Source organism: Epinephelus lanceolatus, chromosome 11 (genome assembly GCF_041903045.1).
Source record: "Epinephelus lanceolatus isolate andai-2023 chromosome 11, ASM4190304v1, whole genome shotgun sequence".
Lineage (NCBI taxonomy): Eukaryota > Metazoa > Chordata > Actinopteri > Perciformes > Serranidae > Epinephelus > Epinephelus lanceolatus.
In genome coordinates this window covers 1792604-1812272 of record NC_135744.1, presented here as the reverse complement: position 1 = coordinate 1812272, position 19669 = coordinate 1792604, and the positions used below count along the sequence as shown (strand labels likewise).

General features: G+C 42.4%; 1 pseudogene; it reads right to left on the bottom strand.

Annotated features, from left to right (window-relative positions):
* Positions 1-7751: 7751 nt before the first annotated feature.
* LOC144464579 (uncharacterized) lies at positions 7752-17865 on the bottom strand (annotated as a pseudogene).
* Between the last annotated feature and the right edge of the window lie 1804 nt (positions 17866-19669).

Here is a 19669-nt window from a genome sequence, read left to right as displayed (position 1 = left end):
TACTTTTGCTCTGCTTTACTTCATTCTCAAAGAAATGCATACATTGTGAGCCATGCAGTCTCTATATTTGTATTTTGTTTGGGTGTTTTTGGGATGAGTGAGTGAGTGAGAGCCTATTTGATCCTCACATTTTACTGAGCCAGTCTTTCTCTTACACACACAGACATGTTGTTTCATGTCATTATGAACAAAATCCTGTCACCTTACATTTTAAATTCAAAGTTCTGACAGGTTACAAGAGTACTTCCCTGGAGTCATTTGTGCTTTGCAATTTTATTCAGAAGTCAAATCACAAAATCCAAATATGAATTAATTTTGTCTTAAGCATCTTTATTACTGAAATATGCAGGTGAATTTATGAAAACATTAAAGTCTGTTTACTTTCTAACCACCTTTATAGCAAGTGTTGGTCTGCATAACAAACATGACACATTTTTTACTTGATGAAGGAGCTGTGGGAGTCAACTACAGGTGGTTATTATCCACGGGATGTGTCTGCAATCGTCTGCAACCACACTGTACATGTTATGTAATGTTAGTGGAAAGCTACATTTGGTCACTCTTTCCTAACAGCAGAGACAAAGACGCAGTAATGTTTCTCACACTGTCTTGTGTCATGTAAATTGATCAACACCAGTAGATGGATTCGGACAGAATTAATGTCTTGCAATAAAAAAGCAAAAAATAAAAAAAATCTTGAAAACAAACACATCTAACAGCAACATTTGAATGAAACACATACATTTAAAAACACACACACATTAACTTTAAATTCAAACACAACACACAAACTGTACTATGATACAAACACAAATGCCACTATTACAACACTGTATTATGCACTGAGGTAACATTTTAACCACTTCCCTGGATTTCTCATCACTTCCCAAATTTGCTGTGTGATACATTGTGGTCATTACTAAATATACGAGTCATGTAACACTTTGTGTTTACACACACAGCTGAAACACAGCACCAATGTCATCAAACTACATGGAGTTCTCTCTTTAAATGTCTCTCTGTCAGTATTTCATTAGCATTCTTCTTTTTGCATTCCAGCAGCTCATAAACAGGGCTGGTAGAGATGGTTGGAATTAGAATTACATTTGTTGCTGATGTTTCCCCTAAAGAAATGTACAAGTCCTCCTGGGAATGAAGATTGATTATTGTGTTACATAAAATGTACATTTTTTAGCTCAGTGCTCAAAATACATCTATCAATCTGATAATACCAATACAGACCTTTTTAAATGGATCAAGTATAAGCCCATTAAATACTGTTCCAGCAAAAATGTTATAAAAATTGTAACAGCTACAGACATGTCATTCATAAATGTAATAAACCATCTAGAAGAATTTAATTAAAAGCCTAAAACGTTGGTGTATGAATTTCTTCTTCTAATTAAGAAGTGAAATGTAGTAAATGCCTCATATCACCTGTAGAGAAGAGGATCCTAAGTTTTTCTGTAAAAGATCTTAATATAAAATTAACTATACTATATACTACTATACTATATAAAATAAAATATATATCTTAGTTATATATCAACAAGTAACAGCACATATTAGCTTTGTGCAGCTCTGGCTTTCAAGAATCTGCCCTCATTTTAATGGACTGAAGTTTTTTTTTACATGTGATAAAAAATGACACGTTTTATTCAAGTGTTTTAGTCAGTTTATAACTTAATTTAAGAAGTTCATCAAAATTTTTGACATTTCTGGAATTCAAATAAATAAGTTAGTTAGTTATAAGTTTGACCACTAAATTTAAAGGGATAGTTCGACGTTTTGGCAGATTCGCCTATTGCCGTAATCCTTATAGTCATATGAGAAGGTACATTACCTTGAATTGTCAGTGCCTGCTGTTCTGAGATCGGTGGGGCAGAGCTGCCCGCTGAAATGGAGGTGAACGGTACAGCTCCCTCTTTCCCTCAAAACTAATCAAATACACCATCAAATGAAACGCTCTAGTGGAAAATACATGACTTGCGCATTCCCCACGCTATGAAATAATAATGTATTATTAAGTAACATTACGACACATGAAGCAAATACTCGGAACTACTTTCTTGAGTAAACCACTGGGCGGAGTGACACAGTGCGCACCTGAGACAGTGCCGTTGTTACTGCTTGCAGCCTTGCATTTGCAGTATCGTCAGGTGTTGTTGTAAATCATGGTTTACACATGTATTGTAAAAGGCTGTGGTAACAAGCCGAAGACATGGAGCAGAGTGAAGTTTCACGTAGTACCAACCAAAAATACGGATAGGATGAAACAATGGCTATTTGTGCTGGACATCGACCCCAACACGCCTGTGGAAATGGTCTGGAAAATGTTCGCTCCAACCATTTTTTAACCTGAGGACTACAGTGAAAGGATGGAGCGCAGAAGCTCAGGAGTGGCTCAAACGCCTTCTGCTAGGGAACATTTTATGTTGTTGTTCCCTCAGGAGTTGTGGTGATTTATGAGTGTGGAGTTAGCATGTTCTCCCCGTGTTCCGGTGATTATTTTGAGGCATACTCTCGTCCCATCCCACCATCAACATATGTATGTAACATACAGTCACTGGCCACTTTGTTAGGTACACCTATGTAATTCCATGCAATCCAGTAGAACGGCTATACCATGATTTTTTTCCCGAAGCTTATACATTTTCGGTTATTGTTGACATTGTCTAGAAAGTGATGATTCTACTTTGTTTATTATTGAGGTCATAGTGAATGGTGGTGGTGGTGTACTGGGGTGGCCTCCTAATTTTGTCTAATTAAGGGAGACAAAAATATTAGGAACACTTTTCAATATATTGCACTCCAGTACACCAACACCACCCACTACAACCTCAATGATAAAGTAGAATAATCACCTTTCTGACAATGTCAACAAAAACTGAAAACGTAAAAGCTTTGTAAACGTAGAATGTGTGGCAGAGCTGTTGTATTGCATTGTATTAGATTGCACAGGTGTACCTAATAAAGTGGCCAGTAAGCCCCACATTTACACCACCAATCCATGCCGGCTCTGGGTCTCCCCTCAGCCCCTGGTTGCTCGGCAGCCTCAGCCTCTCTTCTTGCTCTCTCTGCTTCCAAAACCTGTAACTCTTCCTCTGTATATTCTGGCTTCTTCTCAACAAAGTTGTTTTGATGACGGGAGTAACTGCACAAAACATACACTGTTTGAAATCACTCCGCCCAGCAAGTACTGTATGTCTGGAATGTACTGTAGTTCCGGCTGTGCATTTGGCTTCAAAACAACTCTGTCTTGTAATATTACATTATTATTTTATAGTGTGGTGAATTTGTAAGCTACATGTTGTCCACAAGAGCGTTTTGGAGTCATTTGATGGTGTATTTGATTAGTTTTGAGGAAGAGAGGGGGCTGTACCGTTCACCTCCATTTTGTGCACCAAGCAGCGGTCAGCTCTGCCCCATCGATCTCAGAACAACAGGCACTGATAATTAAAGGTAATGTACCTACTCATATGACTGTAGGGGTTACGGCAATAGGCAAATTTGCCAAAATATCAAACTATCCCTTTAACCGAAGCAGCACAGTGACGCAGTGATTAGCATTGTCGCCTCTCTGGAAGAGGGCTCCTGGCTCAAATCAAGGGTGGGGGAGCCCTTCTGTTTGGAGTTTGCATATTCTTCGAGTCAGCGTCAGCGTCCCAGAGGAAGCCCACATCAGTGTCGGTTTCTTCCAGGTACACCTGCTTCCTCCTACAGTCCAAAGACATGCAATGACTAGTGTAATTAATTACAAATACAATTTAAGTAATAATATTGCAATTACCCCAAAACCAAAAAACCTGTTACAACATTACTTTTGTTATCACATTGTTGGGGTCAACATATTTTTACCTCACTCGGCGGCACCATAAATGTTGGGGTCAACACACTAGGTTTCACACGGAGGAACCAAATATGTTGGGATTTAATTGGCTATCGGAAATAATTAATAATTAAAGCTGCAAGCAGCGTTGGGCGGGACCTCGCACTCGTGCCTGTTTCAGCCTCCAGCTTATGTCATCATTGTGAATTATTTAGAAATATCAAACATATTGCCACAAACATCAGAAAATCCTTACAGAGCTGAACGTTTTGATGTTCAAATGCTTTCTGTAGCTGTAGGTGTGTAGAAGTGATGTCACAATATGCAAATTAGATAAGTGAATTTACTCCAATCAGATTCCTCTTCCTTTATTTTGAGGAAGAGACAACAAAAACAGCTCAAAACAAAAGAAATCTACTGTGTAAATATGTTCAAAATGCTGTTTTACTGAGATTTATGAAATCCAATATGGCCACCGCCTAGTGACGCCACAATATGCAAATGAGATGACTTAATTTACTCCCATCACAAACTTTGGGTCATGATGAATATTTTTCTCATTTACAGTATGCCTTTATCTCTCACCACTTTGAGGCGACAGCCTTTTGAAATGTTGAAATGAAAATGGTATATTTTCTTCAATAAACTGGCACCTGAAGGGTTAAAATGGAGATGCTGCCCCTGTCATGTCTGCATGTAAGATGTAGACACGCACACACATCATGTTTCTGTGAGTTTGTGTGTGACAGCGGTTGCCGTGGTAATGAAGTAGGTGCACCTGGCAGAAGAGCCGAGAGAGACAGACAGAACACAGAGAAGTGACCTCTTTTAGTGGAGATTTAACTCCTCGAACAAGTTCTTCCCATTCCCAAACCGTTGGTCCAATCATCAAAATAAAGTAATGGTGAGAGAGAGAAAGTTATACAGAAGATCTGTTTAGCAGCAGTTGAGCTGGCATGTGTGCGTCTTTAAAGCCGATACAATAAACGGTGTAGGAGGAGATGTTTTTTGAAGAAGAGCACATTTGAGGGGAAATCTTACTTTGAAATGGCAAGTAACTCACTTCCTGTTGGATTTAGGTCAAGGGTGTCAGTGCGTGCTTTATAGGTCAAACACACCAGTTTTGGTTTGAGCAGTCTACGACATTCCTACGGGCCACAGTGGCCATTTTAGTGCGCCTAGGTGGCACTAGAGAGCCCATTTTGGCACTTTAGGGGTTAATAATGTGTATTTGCTGTTTCAAATGAAGATTCTGCTGCTGTAATCTGTCCTTTAAAGATTGTGAGACACACACACACAGAGCCATGTGTGTGTGTGTCTGTGTGTGCAGCCGTTGTCATGGCGATTAATGACTTGCCTGCACCTGAGGGGCACACAGAGAGCTCATGAGAGAGCAGATCAGCAAAGGCTGTTTAATATGGGTTTGAAGTTTCTCAAACAAGTTCTTCCCATTCCCAGACCGTTGGTCCAATCAAGAAAATAAAGTGATGGTGAGAGAGAGCCACTTCTCGTGTCATGTTTTATATGTGTAGAGTCAAAAAAGTGGTCACATGAGCGAGTTACAAATGTGTTGCACCTCAGCTGTTTTCCAGAAATTCCTCTCAGTTTACATGGGAGTGAATGAGAAAAAAATCTGCGCTCCCTTCGCTTTGGAGCCACTCAGCAAAAATGTGTACGTGTGAGAGATTCCATGTCAACATATCTGTGACCAGGACAAATTTTCCTACGTTTTTTGGTATAAATTGTGTATGTACAGTGAAAATTGTGGCCATGGCAGCCAGTTAAAGGTGACATATTATGCTCATTTCTGCTTCCTGACATGGTTCCCTGATGTCTAAATGGAATGTTAGTAACATGCTTTGGTCGAAAAAGCTGAAGGATTGAACACAACAGGGTTCTTGAAACACCAGTTTCACAGCCCTACTCCAGATGGCTGGTTTCAGTGCCTTTCTCTTTAAATGCTAATGAGCTACTGCGTGCGCCGCCCAAAGACGGTATTTGCGCCGCCCACCTCTTCCTGCCTGTGGAAGACGTGAGGCCGGCATCATGTGACCATGGCAACGGCTGAGTTTGTGGAAGAAATGGCCACCGGACAACAGACTGCGGTGCAACCATACATGTTCGAGCTGGAGTCTGACCCAGAACAACGAGGCCCCAGAAGAAAGTCAGCAGCCAAGAATGAACGTGGATGTTTCTCAGTGGTTAGTAGTTAAGTTTGTTAGCTCGACATTACTTTTATGTTACTGCACAGACTAACGAAAGTCTTACGGGCTTAGTGGCCGTCTTCCCATGTTGTTACAGATCACAACCCCCTTCTCATGCCTCGAGTGTTTACATCATAAAGCTTCGCCAAACCTCGGCCGGCATTTACTGCTGTTCAGTTGCAGTAACGCGGATGCAATTGAGCACTCGCCCATACTAGAGAAAAGCATAACCCCATATTATTTATTTATTTTAATTTACCTTTATGTAGCCAGGTAAGTCAATTGAGAACCTCCTCTTATTTTCAGTGACAACCTGTAATTAGCTACTGCCAGCAATTTTCAACAACTGTAGTTTTCAATAAGCCACAGTTGCCTTCCATCACCTCTCTACCAGCAGTATTGTTTTTGAACCAGTTCCAACAGTTTATAAACTTTAAATAAACATTACAAAGGAAACAACGTGACGTGATTGATTAGCTACGTAGTTTCCAATGAATAATACAAATTCTGCTTAAAAACAGGTGTTCCTGTGGCAATTGTGAACAAATGCCTACAGAGCCCGAGAATATCTGCTGTATGGAAATACCACAAGTTAAGTGTGAATACCGGGCAAACATGGTTGTCATTTTACGGTCTCTCTTTTCTGTAATCCATTGTCACTCACCTTTCATAATTTCTAGGTTACACGAAGACTACAGCAGCTTCCTGAGCCACCATCATGCATGGTGGACCATCCTGGCCTAGAACCTGTCTGCCTGAATGTATTTTCATTGCAGAGTGCACTGAATATTTATCGGGCAGACTATGGACCTTTACGTCTGAGGGGAATAGTGCAGTAAGCTTTTAGTCCCATAAATACTATTAATTTGTTGCAAAAGTGTTATGATTAAAAGTACATAACTGTTTTCTCTATCTTACATTCCTTATAGTTTATCTTTACTATTTTTTACTTGGTAACATGAAAACTACATATCAAACAATGAAAACACACAGAACAGTTAGTAAAGATGTTTTATTGCAAGAAACATTTGTAGACATACAAAATAAATATCTGAAGTGGAACAGTTGAACTTGCCAGTTGCCATGGATGTGAACATTCAGTGCTGACTTTCTACTGAATTGTGTCCAGCCAATATAGATACCTAGCCTACAGAAGCTTTGTAAGCTGGTGCTGGGGCTTTCTGGGGCGGAGTGTGAGAGTTGTGCTGCCTGCCTGGTGCTGAGGATTCGTGCAGAGTTCCCTGACGCAGAAGGACAGTATGTTGGGTTCAGACCTGTCCTTGGTTTAACCTTGACACGTAACTGGCTATAACGTCCAGCTTGTCGGGTCTTTCATACTGAGCCGAGAGGTCTTCAGGGATTGTAAGTTTCAGCACCTCGTTCACATATGGGGCAGGGTCCTGGAAAACCTTCATGAAGATAGGTCCAACAGTGCATCAACATAGTCTGCAGTGCAATAAACAAAAATTAATGTTTACAAGAATATTGCACTAGAACCAAAAAGCCTTGTGCTGCAGTGTTGTAAAGTGTCTCTTCTTATTTCTCCTAATTTATACATTCTCCTTATTTATTATTTATTTTGAAAACCATCTAAAAAGAATTCAGATTTTATTTGTTTGTGTTTATTTTCAACCTTTTGTGTTATGCCTGTGTGTCCATGTTTATTTTAATTTGTGGGGTTCAAATAAAAGATTGTAAAACTTACGGAATGTTGGCTCTGCTTTCACAGGCTTTGCGGTGCATTCTCCGCGTTTAGATTTGGGGATGTTGACTCTGTACAGCAGCTCTCCACTTGTAGATGTTGCCTGCGGTCAGCCAGCATGGCAGGGCAGCCAGGTAGAGTCTTGGGTGGAAAAATAGTACTTTAAAAATCATAGCAAGCACACTAAACTATAATGAACTAAACAGATAGTGATGTTTTATTCACCTGCATAACATTCCAAGGTAGGGGAAGACAACATTCTTGGGTGCAAACCGCAGAATGACGCTGTGAAATGCCTCCAGCGATGAGGTCTGATAGTGAGGGCTGAGCTTTTCCACATCTTTCAGAATTCTCTTATTAGTCAATGCCTTTTCTAGCCTGCAGAAAGCTGGTGTTCCTGAAAAAAAAAATCACATGAATTCAAATGGTTTAAACATCTTTTAGATATATAAAAAAAACACATTTTACACACAATTTTGTGTGTGTATCTACCTGCTGTCAACCATTTGCTCTTGTCTCTTGAGGTGTGCTGCAGATGCAAGTGCTGGGGGAAAGCAGGATCTTGGTGTGTGGATGTCTTGGACATGGTTAAGAATGGAGGTCCACTTAGCCACTCTCTCTGGCCCTGACGTAGAGGAGGCTGCTGTCCAGTACACATGGTTCTTTATGCTGCAAAGACACTTCTTCAGCTTCTCGCAATCTTTGTTCTGGGCTATCTTGACCAGTTTCTTGGACAGTCCTAATAAAACTATTTCAGTCACGTTCAGATGAACAGTATATGTTGAAAACAAAATACCTAACCCTAACCCATGTAACACATTAATAATTATGATACTAGGAAAATATAGTGTGTGGGCCTGTGAGCAAGGGCATTTTATCCTGATTTACACCCTCTGTAGGAGCCATGTTGTGTTTATTTATTTATTCTGTACCTCCAAAATACAGGGGGCAGTATTTCCTTTGTTTACTGACTCTACCCGGTTGTTGGCGGGGGGGTCAGGTAGGTTACTTGAGGTTACTCAGTGTTACACAGGTGTGGCTGATTAGAGGGGAGAAGCAAACAGTTTTCGACTGTGCTTGTGCTTGTGCTTGTGCCTGTGCTTGTGCGTTTTTCTGTTTATAATTTATATGGACAAGTATTAAGTATGTGGCTTCCGCAAGAAATTAAATGAACATTATTATTTCAAACGCAAAGGAAGTTTTCGTTGGTTTATTGCCTTGCCCGAGTACACGTCAAAACAAAATTAATCAGCATCCAGTAGTGGCTACAGGACCAGTCACTACAATTAGGTCGAAAACTGCTTCGTTTGGAAGAAGAAAACCTGAACCCGTTGCACTGTGATTCAGCCAGCCGGTAAAGTGAACGCTGCGTTACTCACCTGTCTCTCGGCTACTGGAGCCGCCGTGACACTGCACGTCGGAGCGGCAACTGGAGCCGCCGGGAGGCGCAGCGGGCTTGGAGCTGCATCGGAGCGGAGCGGGCTGCTGGAGCCGCCGGGACCGCGCGTCGGAGCGGCTGCTGGAGCCGCTGCACGTCGGACATCTGGACGTCAGATCATCAGTGCCGGCCAACGCACCATTGGGGTATGTGGTTCAGCGCTGACGTCTATTTAATGGCCATTGTAAATAGTGTGTGCACACATAACGGTACAATATGCGCAAATCCAATGCATTGGTAGCGGACTCGCAACTGCCTTGAATAAACTTTGCGCGTCGGGGCATGCGTTTTTGTGCTGATAAAATAAATAAAGCGTTGACTTTTGACTTTTGGCCAACATGGCAGAAAAGGAGAAACCGGACAGACATTCTGGGAGTGAGACTGACCTTAATGTGGGTGGGGAGGTAAATGCACAAACTGAGAAAAAAGAAAAGCGTGAGGTGAAATTAACAACCAAAGCTTTATTGGAAAAAATAAGCAATTTAGAAAAAGAAAGAAAGGCTAAAATAAATAAACTGTCTAAACTAAAACAAACTATTGTTGTTCTGATGGAAGGTAAAGAACATGCAAATGAGGTCAGAGGTGAATTAAACAAGTTTGTGGGTTTGTCTGAAGAAATACACCAAGTGCATAAGGTTTTGTTGGGTCTATTGCCTGATGATGCTGCAACAAAGCATGATATATGGTTTCACGCAAAAATGTTGAATGTCCATGATTTTATTGCTGGTACAATGAAATGGTTGGCTGAAATTCAAGGTTGCACAACTGCTGTGGTTGATTACACTGAGCAAACCGAGGAACAGGTTCAAGGTGTAACTGCAGTTGACAATCATGGAGAAAAAGGTGAAACTCCTGCTGTGGGCAACAAGGAAACAGAAATTAAAGCTGCAGCCCATGATCAAAAGGATGATGTAAATAAAAATGGAGTGGAGGCTCAAAATAAAGCTGCTGCTGGTGCTCATGAGGAGGAGGAGAACCAGATTGAACCTCATGATAGCATTTCAAATGTTGCTTCAAAATCTTCCAGGAAGTCATCACGTCATAAAGGTTCCTCAACAGCCAGTTCCTCCTCTAGCAGCAAATCCTTAGCAGCTTCTGTTTAAGCTTAACGTTTAAGAGCGGAGGCGCAAAGGGCTGGACTCTTGGCTCGTGCTGCTGCTTTAAAGAATAAACATGCTCTGGAGGACCAGGAACACCTGTTAAAGAGACAAAAAGAACAACTTGAGTTGAACACCAAGATAGCTGTCGCTAGTGCTAAGCTGGCAGCGCTACAGGCCAGCAGCAGCAGTAGAGGCAGCTTTGCATCGAAGCACTCGGACGGAATGGAGTCCTATTTCAACAAAGGGGCTAAGCCTAAAACCAAGCCTGCTTTCCTCAATCCACATGCCTCACAATTTGTGCCTCAGCCCTCTCAGCAGCACGTGTCTCATCATTCACTACAAGGCTACGCTGAGCCGTTGTCAAAAAATGAGGTTGCATTTGATCCAAACACAGTTCACTACAGTCAGCAGTTGGACCCCACAGCTTATCTGGTCGACACCATCTCAAAGCCTCTTATGTCGCAAATAAGCTCACCTGTCGTCTCAAGCTCTCTACCGCCTCATTTTGAGTTGCCTAAAAATCCAGCTGTCACACAAAGGAATCCATCTGTGCCGGGTCAAAATCAATCAGTGGGAGACCTCTACAGTGTGTTGCAACAACAAAATGATATAACGGCTCTTCTTGTTCAAATGCAAACATTACAGTTACTGCCACATCGGGAAATTCCAACTTACGTTGGAGATCCTCTGCGGTTCAATTCATTTATGAAGGCATTTGAGTACTGTGTGGAGGCAAAGAGCAAGTGTAAAGGAGACTGTCTGTACTACCTTGAGCAGTACACAAGGGGGCAGCCAAGGGACATTGTGCGCATCTGCCTTCACATGACCGCTGAAAGAGGATACGCTGTAGCGAAGCAGCTGCTTAAGGATCATTTTGGAAATGAATTCAACATAACAGCAGCCTACATGGAAAAAGTCATTGGCTGGCCAAGTATCAAGTCTGAGAATACTAAAGCACTGAAAGCTTATGGACTCTTCCTTCGTGAATGCTGCAATGCTATGGAGGAGTTACAATATTTAGAAGAGCTAAGCATGTCAGCTAACATGAGAATCCTGATTCAGAAGTTCCCGTATAAACTCCGAGAAAAATGGAGAACAAAGGCAAGTGAAATATGTGAGAGAACTGGTCGCAGAGCACGTTTCCCAGACATTGTGAACTTCATTGAGCAGCAGATCAGAATCACCTCAGATCCAGTCTTCGGTGACATACAGGACACACCACCTGTTAAAGGAATAACAAGACCAAGTAAGTCTCAAATGAAAGCACAATTCAAAAGAAATACTTTTGCAACTCATGTTTCCATTAATGATAAATGCAAAGCAAGTGCTCACAATAATGCAGACGCTCAGAAAAAAGATGTCTCCAAAACCAATTCTTCCTCTTGTTTGTATTGTGCACATGATGGTCATGTATTGGAACAATGTTATCAACTGGGTAAAAAATCACACAGAGAAAAATTAGACTTTATAAAGGAGAAAGGCCTATGTTTTGGCTGCCTGAACACAGGACACTTAAGCAGGAGTTGTGAAAGGCGCATCACTTGCAAACACTGCAGCCAAATGCACCCCAGTATTCTGCACATTGGACAAAAGGAAGGAGGGAATCAGAAGGATACAGAGCAGCTAAAGAGGTTCACCTAAAGCTGCACCACTTCCTCAACTTGTGGTCATACAGGGGCTGGCCACCGCAATGGTATTCTTCCCATCTTGCCTGTACAAGTGAAGAGTACAAAAGGAAATAAGGTTATTGAAACATATGCCTTCCTGGACCCAGGGAGTACAGGTACCTTCTGCTCTGAAAAACTCCTTCGTAGGTTGAACACTCAAGGACAAAAGACCAAGATTCATCTTCGCACCATGGGTCATGATAAAACAGTAACAAGTTCTATTGTTAAAGGCCTGGAGATATCAGACTTATCCGGCAAACATTTCTTTAAGCTTCCCAGTGTGTTTACTCAAAAAGAAATGCCTGTCTCCACAGACAACATAATCAGTGAAGAGGAGCTGACCAAATGGCCCTATCTGAAAGAGCTTAAAATCCCTCACATAAATTCTGATGTTGATCTGTTAATTGGCACCAATGCATCCAAACTGATGGAACCGTGGGAGGTGGTTAACAGTCAGGGTGAAGGGCCCTACGCCATCAAAACCTTACTGGGGTGGGTAATAAATGGTTCAGTACACGGATATGGTGATAGTGAGAGTGGTTACCCTTCAATTCATGCCAACAGAACTGTGGTTGACAGAATAGAGGAGCTGTTGACTAGCCAATACAACTACGACTTCATCGAAAGGTCCTTTACAGAACAAGAGGAAATGTCAAGAGAGGAAAAGAAGTTTGTGGAAATAATGGAGGGCTCTGTTCAGCTTGAGGACGGACACTACAGGTTCCAACTACCTTTCAGAGGGAAAGATGTCTCAATGCCAAACAACCTTACCATTGCTCTGCAGCGTGTCCGTGGTCTGAAGAGGAAGCTTCAAAGAAATGCAAGCTTTCATGAGGAGTATACCAACTTTATTACTGAGGTCATAAGCAATGGTTACGCTGAACAAGTGCTGCAACACCAGTTGGAGGCGACAAAGGGTAAAGTGTGGTATATACCGCATCATGGTGTATACCATCCACAAAAACATAAGCTACAGGTCGTGTTTGATTGTGGAGCAGAATATAAAGGGGTCTCGCTCAACAGTCAGCTTTTGCAAGGCCCAAACCTGACCAGCTCTTTGGTAGGGGTCCTGATGAGGTTTTGGCAGAATCGTGTGGCACTAATGGCAGACATAAAGGCCATGTTCCACCAAGTAAAGGTGGCAAAGGAACATGTGGACTTCCTGCGTTTTGTGTGGTGGCCTCAAGGTAATCTGGAGCAAGATCTTGTAGAATACCGTATGACTGTCCATTTATTTGGAGCAGTTTCCTCTCCCAGTTGCGCCTGTTATGCTCTTAGGAGGACTGCTGAAGACAACCAGGCCAGCTTTTCACCAGCTGTGGTCGAGACAGTCAACAGGAATTTCTACATGGATGATCTCCTGAAGAGTCTGCCCTCTGAAGAGGATGCTGTCACCATGGCTAAGGACCTCATAGCCATATGTAGCAAAGGAGGGTTGACTCTAACTCAGTGGATCAGCAACAGCAGGGAAGTGCTGCAATGCATCCCAGAAGAGCTCAGATCCAAAACCCTGTGTGAGCTGGACCTAGACAGAGACAAGCTGCCCGTGGACAGGGCTCTAGGTTTGCAGTGGTGTATTGAAACAGACAGTTTCAAATTCAAACTGAAAGTCAAGGAGAAGCCTTCCACCAAACGAGGTATGTTATCCATGATCAGCTCCATCTATGATCCATTAGGATTCCTAGCACCTCTCATACTCCCTGCCAAACTGCTGTTACAAGACCTATGCAGGATGAAATGTGATTGGGACGATCCCATACCTTCAGCTTTCCAAGAAAGGTGGAACAAGTGGCTGACAGATCTGGAAAAGGTGGCAGATTTTCAGGTCAACAGATGTGTCAAGCCCGAAGGATTTGGAAGGATAGTTTGTGCTCAATTGCATCATTTCTCTGATGCTAGTGAGAGAGGCTATGGTACGGCTACTTACCTCAGAATGTGAAGGAAATGGTGCATATTGCTTTCCTGTTCGGTAAAGCCAGAGTCGCTCCACTTAAGGCTGTTACCATTCCCCGCTTGGAGCTAACAGCTGCTGTGGTTGCTGTCAGAGTGGATAGGATGCTTCAATCAGAGTTACAGCTTCCATTGAAGAAAGCCTGCTTCTGGACTGACAGCACATCAGTCCTAAAGTACATCAGAAATGAGGACAGGAGGTTTCAAACCTTTGTTGCCAACAGGATAGCCACCATCAGGGATAACACGGAAGTTGAACAGTGGAGATACATTCCAACAGCTTTAAATCCCACTGATGATGCTTCTCGTGGATTAAAGGCAGAAAGCCTTTTGAGACAAAGATGGATGGAAAGCCCTGAGTTTCTATGGGATCCTGAAGAGAAGTGGCCAAAATCGCCTATGGATTTCAGTGTGACTGTCGATGACCCAGAGGTAAAAGGGAACCTCAGGGTCAATGCAACAGTTGTCGGCACCAATACCACTTCTCAGCTGATAACCTTTTTCTCAGACTGGCAAAGGTTAAAGGTCGCAGTCGCTTGGATCATCAAGCTGAAAGGAGCTCTGCTGAAGCTGAGTAAAAAGAGAAAGGAGTTGCAGCTCGCTAACACAAGTGCTAATGGAGCACCAGTGAATGTGCTAAAGGAGATGCAAGCATTCAGAAATTCACTTGGGAATCAAAGAGTCTTGCTGGAAGACCTCACAGAGGCTGAGACAGCCATAATTGCCTTCTGTCAACGAGAAAGATTCCCCGAGGAAATTGCTGCGCTAACCTCCAGCAATCCAGAGATACCCAGAAGTAGTAACATCTTTAAACTGGATCCTATCTTAGAAAATGGACTTGTGCGTGTTGGGGGACGGCTGAGCAAAGCAGCTATCCCTGAGGACATAAAACATCCCCTCATCCTATCAAAGGACCAGCACATCTCTCACCTTATTCTCCGTCACTTCCATTTACAGCTTGGCCATGGAGGCAGAAATCACATCCTTTCCACTGCAAGGAGAAAATTCTGGATCACAAGTGGTGTTTCTGCAGCAAGGAAGGTCATAGCAAAATGCTTGTTCTGCAAGCTTTATGGAGGAAAAATGGGTGAAGAGGAGAGAGTGGTTCCTGATCTACCACCATTCACTAACGTCGGCGTAGATTATTTTGGGCCAGTGGATGTGAAAAGAGGGCGGAGCACTGTAAAAAGGTATGGAGTTGTGTTCACTTGTATGACAAGCAGGGCCGTGCACCTGGAAGTGGCTTACTCTCTAGATACTGACTCATGTATCAACGCATTGAGAAGATTCATCTCTCGAAGAGGACAAGTTTCACACATAAGATCGGATAATGGCACCAACTTTGTGGGAGCAGAGAGAGAGCTACGAGAAGCCCTGGCTGCTTTAAATCACAACCAAATTGAAAAGGCCTTATCACAGAGAAGAATCAAGTGGAGTTTTAACCCACCATCTGGATCACATCACGGTGGCACCTGGGAGCGTCTCATACGAATGATCAGAAAGGTTCTGAGTTCTGTGCTTCGTCAACAAACATTAGATGATGAAGGATTTCATACTGTACTATGCGAAGCAGAGGCAATGCTCAATGATCGCCCCATCACAAAACCGTCAGAGAACCCCAACGACCTTGAAGCCTTAATACCAAACCACTTACTACTCATGAAAGGGAAACCAATTCTTCCACCAGGACTTTTCGACAAGACAGATCTGTACACCAGGAGACGGTGGAAACAGGTTCAATACATCTCCGACCTCTTTTGGAAAAGGTGGATCCGAGAGTATTTACCATTACTGCAAGAGCGTCAAAAATGGACAAAGGAAAAAAGGAGTTTAATGCCTGGAGATGTTGTCATGGTGATGGACTCCACAGCACCACATGGGTCTTGGGTGCTTGGAAGAGTACTCAAAACCTTTCCAGATAAGAAGGGTTTGGTACGTGTGGTTCGTCTTCAAACCAAAACAAATGTGATAGAAAGACCTGTAACAAAAATATGTCTGTTATGTGAAGCCACAGTTTGAGTTATCTGCGCAGTCATTTATGTAAAACTTGGGTTATGCTCTTATGCATATTCATATATTTGAAGTTTATTCATATTTGTACGGCTCCTTAATTTATGTTTTTCTTTTTTAATTGCTTTGTCTTCTGCCAGACGCAATTAGGGGCTGGCATGTAGGAGCCATGTTGTGTTTATTTATTTATTCTGTACCTCCAAAATACAGGGGGCAGTATTTCCTTTGTTTACTGACTCTACCCGGTTGTTGGCGGGGGGTCAGGTAGGTTACTTGAGGTTACTCAGTGTTACACAGGTGTGGCTGATTAGAGGGGAGAAGCAAACAGTTTTCGACTGTGCCTGTGCTTGTGCTTGTGCCTGTGCTTGTGCGTTTTTCTGTTTATAATTTATGTGGACAAGTATTAAGTATGTGGTTTCCGCAAGAAATTAAATGAACATTATTATTTCAAACGCAAAGGAAGTTTTCGTTGGTTTATTGCCTTGCCCGAGTACACGTCAAAACAAAATTAATCAGCATCCAGTAGTGGCTACAGGACCAGTCACTACACCCTCTAACACACAAACACAGTAACGAATACCTCTTTCCATGTGCCAGACATCGTAGTACTGTGTCACTTTGGCCTCCCTCAGGAACTTCTGGATCTGAGGGTGAAGGTCTGTGACAATGCTGTCCAATGCAACACCACGTGCCTCCGAGAGAGCAAGGCTCCTCTTCAGACCTTCTTTCTCCATGTGATAACTTCCACCAACTTAGTTGCTCTGATCAGAAAAACACAAAAACAGAACATAAATGTCTATTAACCAAAATTTTTTTAAAAGCACTCTGTTACAAACCCACCTCGTTAGGGAAAAGGGAAGTAACACACACAATCCGATGGATGGATTGCAAATTAAATGTGTATTTATTTATAAAGACAAATGGAAATTAATAACAAAGCCAACAGAAAAGGGCCGCCAAGTGCTGTCAAATTAATAAATAAATATAACAAAAAGAGGACTCCTTAAAATAAAATGGAGCTATCTATCTAATGTCTAACATAAATTGTGAGCAACAACAAATCAAGCAATCCTAAAACAAAGCCTAACTAACTGCTCTAGTGAAGTGGTGAAAACAAAAATACAAATGACCAGCACCCCTAAACCTAGTGTTATAATAACAATGTGACAAAATCCTAACAGTGAGTGCAGGTGATCAAAATCAGTGGTGAAACTTACCCCTGGCCCAAATCTGGGTAATACACAACTCAAAACTAACACTCACAACACACAACTCAAGAGCAAACGCTCACACTATACAGAAAAGCTGAACCACACGAATCAAGCTTCTAAGGTGTCTGCCCCCGGCTGCAGGGCACACCAGCCTTTTATATCCTTCCTCCGTGCTGTCGCTTTCTGATTGGTGGAGCCCCGCACCAACCCGCCACACCAATCAGCCACCGGGGAATCCACCCAGGTGCGGGAAGGACACGCCCGCTGGAGATGCGCCGCTGCAACACAGCAGGATAGAACACACACACACACACACGCAAAGTGGAGAACAATGCTAACTGCTCAAGGCCGTAACACACTCGTTAAACACAGATTAGTTAACTTGAATACAGATCACACCTTTGAACTCACCTGAACCAGCTGTATGTCAATAATAGTGTTGCTCCTCAGGTCCATCATTGAGTAACTGCCAAACTTGGCAGAGTGGCCTTCAAAAATAAATTTTACATATCACTTTGTTGTACTTCATAGTAACCACTTGTCTAAACAAAAAAATTAGAGTAAAATGTATCAGAGAATCTTGTATACCTGGTGAGTCAGCCCTTAAATCGCCACCTAGGATAACACTCTACTGCTGACTAAGCTGCTCCATCATGCCGTTCTGCACTGTCTTCCACGTGTGTATGATGGCAGGCTCTATGTACGTCCGTGCATGACGACGAAAAGTGTCATACTGAAACATCTTCAGCTGCATTGCCCAAAAGATCTGAGGACAGACAGACAAGATGTGTCATAAGTACTGCTCTATACAACATTTAGCAATATGATATGCAAAACTAATAAAATTACATAGTGAAGTCTTAATCCATTACCTTTTCAAGTTTGAAGAAAGATGCACCTGTGGTGTATACTGCAGCTGAAAGCTGGAGGTTTCCTGCAGGTGTGCTTCCCAGAATTGGCTGGCTGTTCCATTTTCTGAAGAACTGACAATGTGGGCATGTCTGTTCTACACAGAGGAATGTGCCTATCCTTCTTGTCTGCACGTCTTAAACACGCTGACAGACAGGGCACACCTCAGACAGCTCCATCAGACACTTTTCATAGACAATATATGTTGGTGTCTTATGAACAGGACAGGAAGGCTCCAGTCCAGTAGAAAAACAAAAATTGCAAAGATAAATTAGTAACTCCCATACTACTTGAGACAAATAATGTAACAAAAAAAAAAAAAAAAAAAAGTAAATTCTGAGGTTATTTACTCATGTCACATCTGCTGACTCAGACAAAACTGTGACAGAGTCCTCAGGATCATACGTAGAATCCTTGGGGTCAGGAATGTCCATGGATGAACTGCCCTTCAATGGATTCTCCTCTTCCTCCTCCTCCAGTTCCAAGCGAGCCCTTTTGCGTGGTCTCTTTATTGGGGTTGATGATAAGAATGGTTGAGAAGTTGAGAAGGCAATGGTTGAGGTGCCAACTCCAACATCAGCACAGGACACTGATTTCTCTGTGCCTTTGATAGATGAAAACAGAATTTTCATTAGCCAATCCATATTCATAACAGAGTAAAACAAAAATTACATATTAGAGTAACATAGTGACTAACATTACATCATATGCTTTTGTTCAACAAACCTGTGCTTCTGAAGTGAGGCTGGAGAGTTCTCATGGAAAGCTGTGTGCCAACTGTGCATGTCACTGGTTGGTCTGTCTGGCAGGCAACATGAAGCACCACAGGCTGCTGTACAGATGTGCTTGGCTAAACACAAAAGGAAGTAATATGTTATCTGTCTGTTTTCTCATGTTACATGAAACAAACTATGTAGACAGAAATGATGATTAAAAAATCAATTTGATAAAGGCAAAATCTCACAAATCATAATCCGAGCAAACCCATGCAAATCCCTCATTTCACATTAGATTTAGTAAGTGAGCAATACACATTTGCGAAGCAACTTTTCTGTGTCCCTGCCTGCATATAACTAACGTTAATCGTAGCACAGCAGACATGTGGCAGGTAACCCCCATCTCTGGCTCCAAAACAAAGTAGTGATTGCTTTACTGCAGATAACGTTTTGGTACTCTCAGATCGGGTCTCTCATGCCACCAGCTAACACTACACACGTAGTTACATGTATACCAACACAAAGGAAGTTGTTCGACTGCCAAGGTGCTCCTGGGCATCTAACACACTGTCCTTTAGCACAACATGGTAATTAATTAACGTAGCTCACTGGCCGTGAACAACAGACCATTTCATACCGTCCTCTCTGCATGTTCACGGCGGAACAATAGCGCACCGTCCGTGAACAACTGAGACCATTTCATACTGTCTGCTCGGCCGTGAGCATGTGGAGGAGACGGTCTCCCATGTGTGTTCACGTCAGAACAGTAGCAGTAACAACTGAGAAGTTGTTCGCGGATGGTGAGCTAGCTAGCGCTAGCTGCATGTTCACGGCCGAGCAGTGGTTCACCGGCCGGTTAGAAGCGATCAAATCTCAATATCCTAATTCATTTTTTCAATTCACTGCCATGTTTTAAAAGAGTGCTGTATGACA